Genomic DNA, 8,337 nt, shown 5'->3' with positions numbered 1-8,337 from the left:
TCGGGAATGGCGGGGGTCCTTCGAGAACGCGACGGTATAAACAGCAGTTACGCAATAGTAGAGACAGAGGAATCTTTTTATGGCTGAAATGAGAACGCATGATCTTGGAAAATTGTACGTGTGAATTAGGACAAAAACGGTGATTACGCAGGGAATGGTATAGCCTCCCGCACCGGAAGAAGGGCATGTAACGTTATGCCAGAAACTGGAATTCGTTCGGACTGCGCAGGCTCGGCTTCCGCCATGTTAAAAATGGGTGGATCCTTAAGCTGGGACGGGGGAGGGAAGCATTTTTGTGTGGGTGTATGTACTTTAAACGAAATAAGTTTGTTGAAAGACTTAGAAAAAATAAAGGATGTCTGTGGAAAAACTGACATGTAAGTGGTTCTGAATGCTGGTTTTGAGAGAATAACACGTGAATCACTGCACATGAGTAAAATCCTGAGGGCGCGTGCTGGCCGGGCCCTAGACTTCTCTAGAGGGCCGTACTCTGGCGTTCCGAGGGGGCTGTGGAAACTGGTGGATCGCTGTGGTCATGTCGGTTGGCGCTTTTGTAAAAAGTAACATCTATGCGAGCTGTTGGTGTACTGAAAGTGTCCGGTACCCAGTTCTTAAAATAGTTCACAGTTTAATCTTCTGCACTAATCTATAGAACCACCTCTGTCCCCGAGGCCGGATTAGTCTACGGGGACTATTTGTTGTCATCCAAGAGTTAATACAGTGTTTAACCGTTTCATTTATTTGCTGCTTTTTGGTATTCTTCCTCTCTTGCTTTCCCCCACTCCACACTAGATTCCAAGCTCCAAATCACAGGAACCAGGTCTCTTATTCCTTGTTTTATCCGTAACACCTACCACAGATGTTCAGGAATGTTTTGGCTGGGAAAAAAGAGGAAAAAAAGCATCACAGTTCACCTCTCCCGCTTCATCTTTCTTTAGTTACCCTGAAACTTTGCATAAGTGGTCAGCATTGCCTGAAGTGCTCTCCCCTTACTTTTCTGACTGGGAGCTCATACTAATATTTAAAAACACAGCTCAGCGATCTCTACCATGCAGTCTTTCTTGACTTTCTTCCCTCTCCAGTAATCTTCCTTCCACGGTGTCTCTAAATGTCTGTAGGTGCTTCTGTAACTGTTACATTGCATTGAAATAATGTATTTGTTTACTTGGAAGTATTTTTTTCACTGTAAGCTTCAGAGTGCAGGGCACTCCGCTCTGAGTTGTATCCGCTACTCCTAAAAAGCTGTGTGACATTTAGTTAAGACAAAAACATTAGAATTATGGAGTCCACACCCCCGCCTGAGGTTTTTGACATTAACGTCCAGTTGAAGATAATTTGTCTTTCAAACCCTCATACAAAGTATTTTTCCTTTCTTCTTACTTTGTCTTCAGCAGTTAGCTAACTTACAAGATCGAGAATGGTTAACAGAGCTTTTCCAACAAAGCAACGTCAGTATGCAGAAAATGCTCCCAGAAATTGATCAGAATAAGGACCGCATGTTGGAGATCTTGGAAGGAAAGGGACTGAGTTTCTTATTCCCACTCCTCAAATTGGAGAAGGAACTGTTAAAGCAAATAAAGTTGGATCCATCCCCTCAAACCATATATAAGTGGATTAAAGACAACATGTCTTCCAAACTTCATGTAGGTAAAAGATCTGTGAACATCTTAATGCCTAGCATCTTATATTTCTAGTGAAGTAAACCCACTCAGTGATGAAACAGAGTCTTCCTCTGCTCCTTCCAAAGAACAGAGCAGGAAAAACAAGCCAGTAATGCAGAAATTCGTTCATGATCACGTTGAGCTACAAGTCACTGCCCTCTATGCGCTTCAGGTGCACTGATACAAGAGCAACTTCCCAAAAGGCATGTTACTCTGCGTTTTTTTCACTTCTATGACATGGAAATTACTTAAGAAGACGCTTTCTTGGCTTGGAAAGAAGATATAACCCAAGAGTTTACAGGGAAAGGCAAGGCTTTGTTCCAGTTGAATCAGTGGCTAACCTGGCTAGAAACTGCTGAAGAAGAATCAGAGGAAGAAGCTGACTAAAAGAACCAGCCAAAGCTTTAAGTTGCGCAAAACATACTGTTGCTGTGATGTAACTGCACTTGACCTAACCACTGTGAAAATTCATTCCACTGTAATGTTTTCACAATATTTAAAGCACATCAGTTAGTATTTCCTTCTGCATAAGGTTTTTTTGTAGTGTAATGTCTTAATCATAGTCTACCATCAAATATTTTAGGAGTATCTTCAATGTTTAGATAGTATATTAGCAGCATGCAGTAATTACATTGTAATTTCTCAGGCGGAGGCAGTCTATTGCAAGGACCTTCTTTGCTGCCAGTTATCATAGGCTGTTTTAAGTTAGAAAACGGAAGAGCAACAATGAATACTGTAGAAATGCACTTTGCTCAGTAATACTTGAGTTGTTGCAATATTTGATTATCCATTTGGTTGTTACAGAAAAATTCTTAATTGTAATTGATAGTTGCTGCCGTAATAGTATATTGCCTGTATTTCTACCTTTAGTGATGGTTTTTTTTTTTTTTTTTTTTAGTGATGGGTTTTATGTACTAGCTTTTAATAACCTTGAGCCTGGGCAAGTGCACAAGTCTTTTTAAAAGAAACATGGTTTACTTGCACAAAACTGATCAGTTTTGAGAGATCGTAAATGCCCTTGAAGTGGTCTTTGTGGTTGTGAAACAGATGGTGGGAATTTGAATTGCTCCCTCTTATTATAGTATTGAAATTAAGTCTACTTAATTTATCAAGTATATATACTTGATATATTATATATATACTATATATACTTGTATCTATCAATAAACATTGTGATACTTGAAAAAAAAAACCGTATGGTTTAGAATTATGAACCATTAGAATTATGGAGTCCACACACCCACCTGAGGTTTTTGACATTAACTTACATTTGAAGATAATTTGTCTTTTAAACCCTTATACAAAGTAACTTAAGATAAAGGACTCTTAGTCCCACTGTCCTGGGAAGCTAGAGATCTCTTTTCTAGCGGTAGTATATGGCCACTAAATATTGGGTGAACTGAATATGTTGAAATTAGTAGTAAAAGCCTAGGACAAAACGTTGACCCGACTGCTGGGAGAGCAGTGATGACCCGGAGAGGTATGCCAACAGTTTTTCTATCACTACCAAACCTACCTTCCCCCGCCGCCCCAGCCCCCCGCCCCCCCACCAAGCTCTGACCCAGGCCGGCTGGGGCTTGGAAGGTTTGGAGGGGACAGAATCAATTTAGCCTGGGGACGTGTCCCCCACGGTTTAACAGTCTCCAGGCGGAGCAGGGGAACCAGGTGGCTGAGTACCCAGGCCAGGTATAGGCGAGCCCTGCGAATTGCCGGGCGTCCTGCGGCCTCCAGGTCGGCAGGGGGCGCCCCCGGACGCGTGGCCTTGCCCCGCGGCCGTAGTGGGGCGGGGCCGCGCTTGGCCGTTGGCGAAGGGCGGGCGGAGGGCTCGGCCTGAGAGGTGGAGTCCGGGCCAGGCAGCCAGTCGCCCTGTTTCTGCGCTGGGCGACCGCCGCCACTTCTTCGGACCGCGAAGAGCCGCGCTGGAGCGCTGTGCGTCTCCCCCACGCAAGCCCGGGAGCCCGCTTTCCTGAGTTAGAGTCCGTCGGCCGCAGGTGGGGAGCGGGCCTGGTGGGGTGTGGCCGGGGCTGGGTTCTCGGCCCTGGGGAGAGGGCAGGGCTTCGCCGTGGGCGGATGTCTCGCGGCGGCCGGGCTGGCCGAGGTCCCGGGGAATGGGGTAACGGGGTTGGGGTGGAGGTAGCGGTTCCCCGCCGACTGAGGTCTCGCGGCCGCCGGGCTAGGGGCGGTGCCTGAGTTACGGGGTTGGAGTCTAGCAGCAGCAGTGCCGAGGGACCCGGGACCGGGACGAGGCTCACTGTGCGTGAGGGTCTCGCTGTTGCAATGCCGGCCCGGGGCGGTGCCTTGGTTGTGCGGTCTGGACTCGGGTCTGGACCCCGGGGCCGCAGCTGCAGCCACCGCCTCGGGTGCTGTTGAGACCCGGTTGCCTGACAACGCGCTGACGCTTCCTAAGGAAGCCGCCACCCACAGTGCCCACAGACCAGTTGTGCCTCGGTTTTCGTGCCTTGCCTCCCCATCAGCCGCCCTCCGCTGCTTGGCTAAGCCTCCGAAGCACCTTTCCTTTTACTCGGTGCGGGTTAGTGGTTAACGTTTATTGAGTGCTTGTGCACCTAACGCTGCTTCTCAGTGATTTGCTTTGCAAGTAAAATTTAATTACCACAGCCCTGTGAGGTCGGTGCTGTTATTAATCCTGTTTCCCTTCGGCTCCTTGAGCTTGAACCTCTTCTTTCTAATTGTCTTGATTTTGGCATTGTTACCTGGGATTGGAATCCCTTTTTTAGTAAATGTTAGCAATGGGACTCATCTTTTGAGAGGGGGTGGCTCTCAAGATGATAGGATTAAGAAGTTTAGCTTAGATTTTTGGGAAGACTAATTTCTTTTTTTTCTTTCTTTTTTTGTTGGGGGGAGACTAATTTCTAAAGTAAACCACTACCTAGTTTCTAAACACCTCAGGAAATGCTAGAGCCAAATAGTAACCAATATGAGTTTGTAAAAAGCCAATTATCCTCAGAGAGGTTCGACTTTATATGAAAGAATGGCTTTTCATGTTGACAAGCAAAAAGGAATCCCATGGTAACCAATAGGCTGCTGCTTTCTTTTCTGCATATTTTTTCTTACTAGGAGTAAACTGACTTTCTGCTGGTTAAGTTTATGCTGAATGCTCCGTAAGGATGAAATTTTGGGTCTCCTGCAGTACAGATAACCTACTGGAAGGGGGGTAAATTGAAAACAGGTGCTTTCAGTATAGTGTTTCTCAAATGAAGTTTTTAGACATGTGATTTAACTATTTCAAACTTTGAGAAGATTTCAGATTATCCCTTTAACGTCATTCTCACTTAAGTTCTGATTACTTTCCAGAGTGGGAGATAGAAGTGTTTGAATAAATGTTTTGGCAATTTTGCATAACCAAAGGTTATCTAATTTATGTTACTGTCCTTAGTCACCATTAATGATGTATTGTTAACAGCTGCTAACAGACTTAGTTGTGCCTTTATATATTTGCACTCTCTCTGTATCCTGAGCCTCAACCTCCTTTCTCCCCCCAGTAACATGGTATTTACTTCTTAGCAACATTTAGAGGGTTTTGTCAAAATTTGTATGTGCCCTTGGAAGTTGCTCATGTGGATGTCATCTGCCAGGAGAAAAAGATTGGGCACCTTTCATTTGGTGGAAAGATCTCCAGATGGTTGGGAAATGAGAAACATAGTTCTGGTTCAGCTCATCCCTCCCTCTCTTTCTTCTAAGGCTTTTTCACAGGCTTCCCCCTGCACCCCACAGCCATATGTAATCACACCCTGCTACTCTGTTCTCCTATGTTAGGGTCTCTTTCCTGACAACCTCTTCTTTTATAGCTTTAAAGATTATTTAAAAAACTGTTAACCCTTTTTTCTCCAACCTGGACTCTACTCTGAATTCCAGACTTATTCAAATTGTTTTCTTGATTATGCTACTGGGTCCTATATGGGTGGGTATCAGTCCCTAGCTCTCAGTCTGGCTAGACTGAGCCACTGTGACAGGGGACATAATCTTGCCCAAATTTGAGGGCAAGGATCATATTTTATACTTTTCATCCCCCTAACATCTTGAACAGTGTCCACCTTTGGGATGGGAGTTATTTTCCATTCCTAATTCTATAGAGGGGTGGAAATTTGCATTTCACTGGAGAGGGCAAAGGATGGGAGCAACATTTCCCCTTCTCTTTGTGATTGGTGAGATTGGGAAAAGGAATTGGGCATACTCAGTTCTTTCTGGATCCTCTCTGTTTATTAGATTGACTCAGGCTTTGCAGAATGATTATGTTCTGGTCTACTTATATTTTCATCTATATAATAAGCACGAAGGGCCTAAGTTTAAGATTTAAAGATGTTGATTTGGATTATGATAAACAAGTATCAATTATTGTCTATTTGAATCCCAATGTATTTTGGAGGCTTTTTAAAAAAAAGTGAGTACTGATGTATATAAAGACTTTAACTGAGTTAACCCAATAAAATGTACTTAGAATATTCCTTTCCCCTAATGAGAATTAATAAAACAGCTATGATTTATTGATTTCTAAGTGTCAAAGGTGCCATACATTTTGTATCATTTTTTCTTCATAGCAACTCTAGAGTAGATACTTCCATTTTACAGATGAAGAAACTGAGGGATAGAGAGGTTAAGGAACACATTGAGGTCAATCACGTAGAGTCATGAAATTGGTTTCAAATAGGTTTCAATAGGTCTTTCAGTTAAACTGATTTTCTGAAAACTATTTATCATCTACATACTATGTACACAGCTACTAGGGGGGAAAAAACCTGGTAATAATATCTTGGAAAAAGTGTGAGTGATGTTACATTGTAGAGTGAAGAATAAAGAATCCCATTTAGGTTTCCTTAAGCTGATCTTTCTTATAACTTAATCTTTAAATTGTAAACATTCTTACTTTATTTTGTACTTAGGTTGTATCCATTAATTCAATTTCTGTGATTCATTAAGTAATTCTTGAATAATTTTGTAGTTGAAATATGTTTTATATAAGTTGTCACATGTGTTTAGGAGTGAGAAGGAGAAAAATGGCCATGACAGCTAGAGGATGGCCTGTACTATCACCAAGGGCTTGATGTTGCTGGGAACTGGCCTGACAATACTGCTTAGTCTTGGTGTTCTTCTGTTGAAGATAAGCAATTGCACAGAAAATCAACATCAGACAAAGTTGCTCTGTGTCCATGATGGAGCAAGAGAAAAACAGTACCACTCCATAGTTATGTCCAAACATAGACGAAACATGAATGTTGTCCCAGCCACAAAATGCCAGATACCTCTCCCAACTGATTATGATTGCTGCTGCTTTACCTAGTTACAGCTTCGCTGTGGGTGAGATTTACTAAGATGTCCAATCAAAGAATTACGCTCACTTCCTGACAGCATTTAATCCTGAGCAGAGCTCTGCTCCCTTAAACCCTCCCCCAAATCACCTAATACAAGCCCCAAACCTGTAAGTCTTTTCTAACACCTTCTTAATAAGATACTCCAGAGTACCCCATGGTGGACATTGACGTCTCGCAATGCAATGAGTAATAAATCCAACTAGTTTAACTATAGTAGTGTTCCTGGTATTCTTTGTCTGGAGGGCATTGCCAGGAGAAAGGTTATTAGTATCTTTGACTCTTCAATTTAGTATTAGAGATACTATATTCTAATCGGATTAGACAGGGCAAAATTAGAAATAATTAAATATGTACTTATATCTGATAAATTTCATGTTTTAGCTATGGCATGTTTTATGCTCACTACCACTGTTTAAAAATGTGTTTTATTGCTGTGATTACTGTTATGTGAAATCAATTCTAGAATTTATAATTGATGTTAAATTATTATAGTACAGGGAAATTCAAGTATCTATAAATTCAAAGTCTGGTTAAAACTAAGAAGTGAACATGTTAAACTAATAATTGTTAACAGACGTTAGATAGCTCAGAGTGAAAGAGGCCTGTTAAACATTTTTTTTTTAGATTTAATGACGTTTCTGTTTAAATTCTTCATGAAATCTTGTAGCAAATTATATTATTATATATGTATTATCCCACCATTATCTTTTATTTTTTTCAGACATAAAATATTTAGGGAAATTAGGGGATTTTAAGAAGTGATTTTCTTTAACTTGAAAACTCTGCTGTTGAACTGTTTTGAATTTTTACTAGGAAAAATCTTTTGTGACAAATTGCACTTTAAAAATGGCTAAAGTATATTAACTTTTCTTGGTTTGTAATATATTTTGCTAAGGCCATATTTTAAAATCATTGTTCTTTTTGGAAGTAAATAATAGAATGAAGTTCACGTTATGTACTACTTAACCGATATAAGTTTCAATACATTTCTTTTAGGTAAAACTTGCTTTTCTACATTTTACAAATTATTATTGTCCTCCAAACATTAAATTCAGTGGATGCTTTTTTCTCTAGCTCTTGCATTTGATATTGTTTACTACTTTTTTTCTCGTATCTTTTTTTTTCCTCTGCAAATTATTTTGACTGGGTTTTGCTTTATATCCTCTTTTAATTATTCCTCCTTTGTACTTTTTTTCCAGCTTCAATTCTTCTGTTTCCCCCTCAAGTTAACATTCCCATCATTTAGTTCTGGGTCATCTTTTTTCACTGTATACCTTCATTTACCACAGCTTCAACTATTATTTTTAAAATTGTTGACTTTTAAATAAACATTTCTAATGTGGTTCTCT

General features: G+C 41.1%; 1 protein-coding gene across 4 annotated transcripts in view; it reads left to right on the top strand.

The window, feature by feature from the left end:
• Positions 1-3,473: 3,473 nt before the first annotated feature.
• Positions 3,474-8,337, top strand: part of CSPP1 (centrosome and spindle pole associated protein 1) — a 107,586-nt gene continuing 102,722 nt past the window's right edge. For 3 of the 4 annotated variants that reach the window (XM_079902344.1, XM_079902342.1, XM_079902343.1), the window contains exon 1: positions 3,520-3,652. The gene's annotated coding sequence lies outside the window, so the exon portion shown is untranslated. Of the gene's footprint in view, positions 3,653-8,337 lie in introns of all 4 variants that reach the window. The other variant, XM_079902345.1, reaches the window with a different exon arrangement.

Source organism: Stenella coeruleoalba (assembly GCF_951394435.1).
Source record: "Stenella coeruleoalba genome assembly, chromosome: 17".
Lineage (NCBI taxonomy): Eukaryota > Metazoa > Chordata > Mammalia > Artiodactyla > Delphinidae > Stenella > Stenella coeruleoalba.
This window is presented reverse-complemented; position numbering and strand designations above follow the sequence as displayed.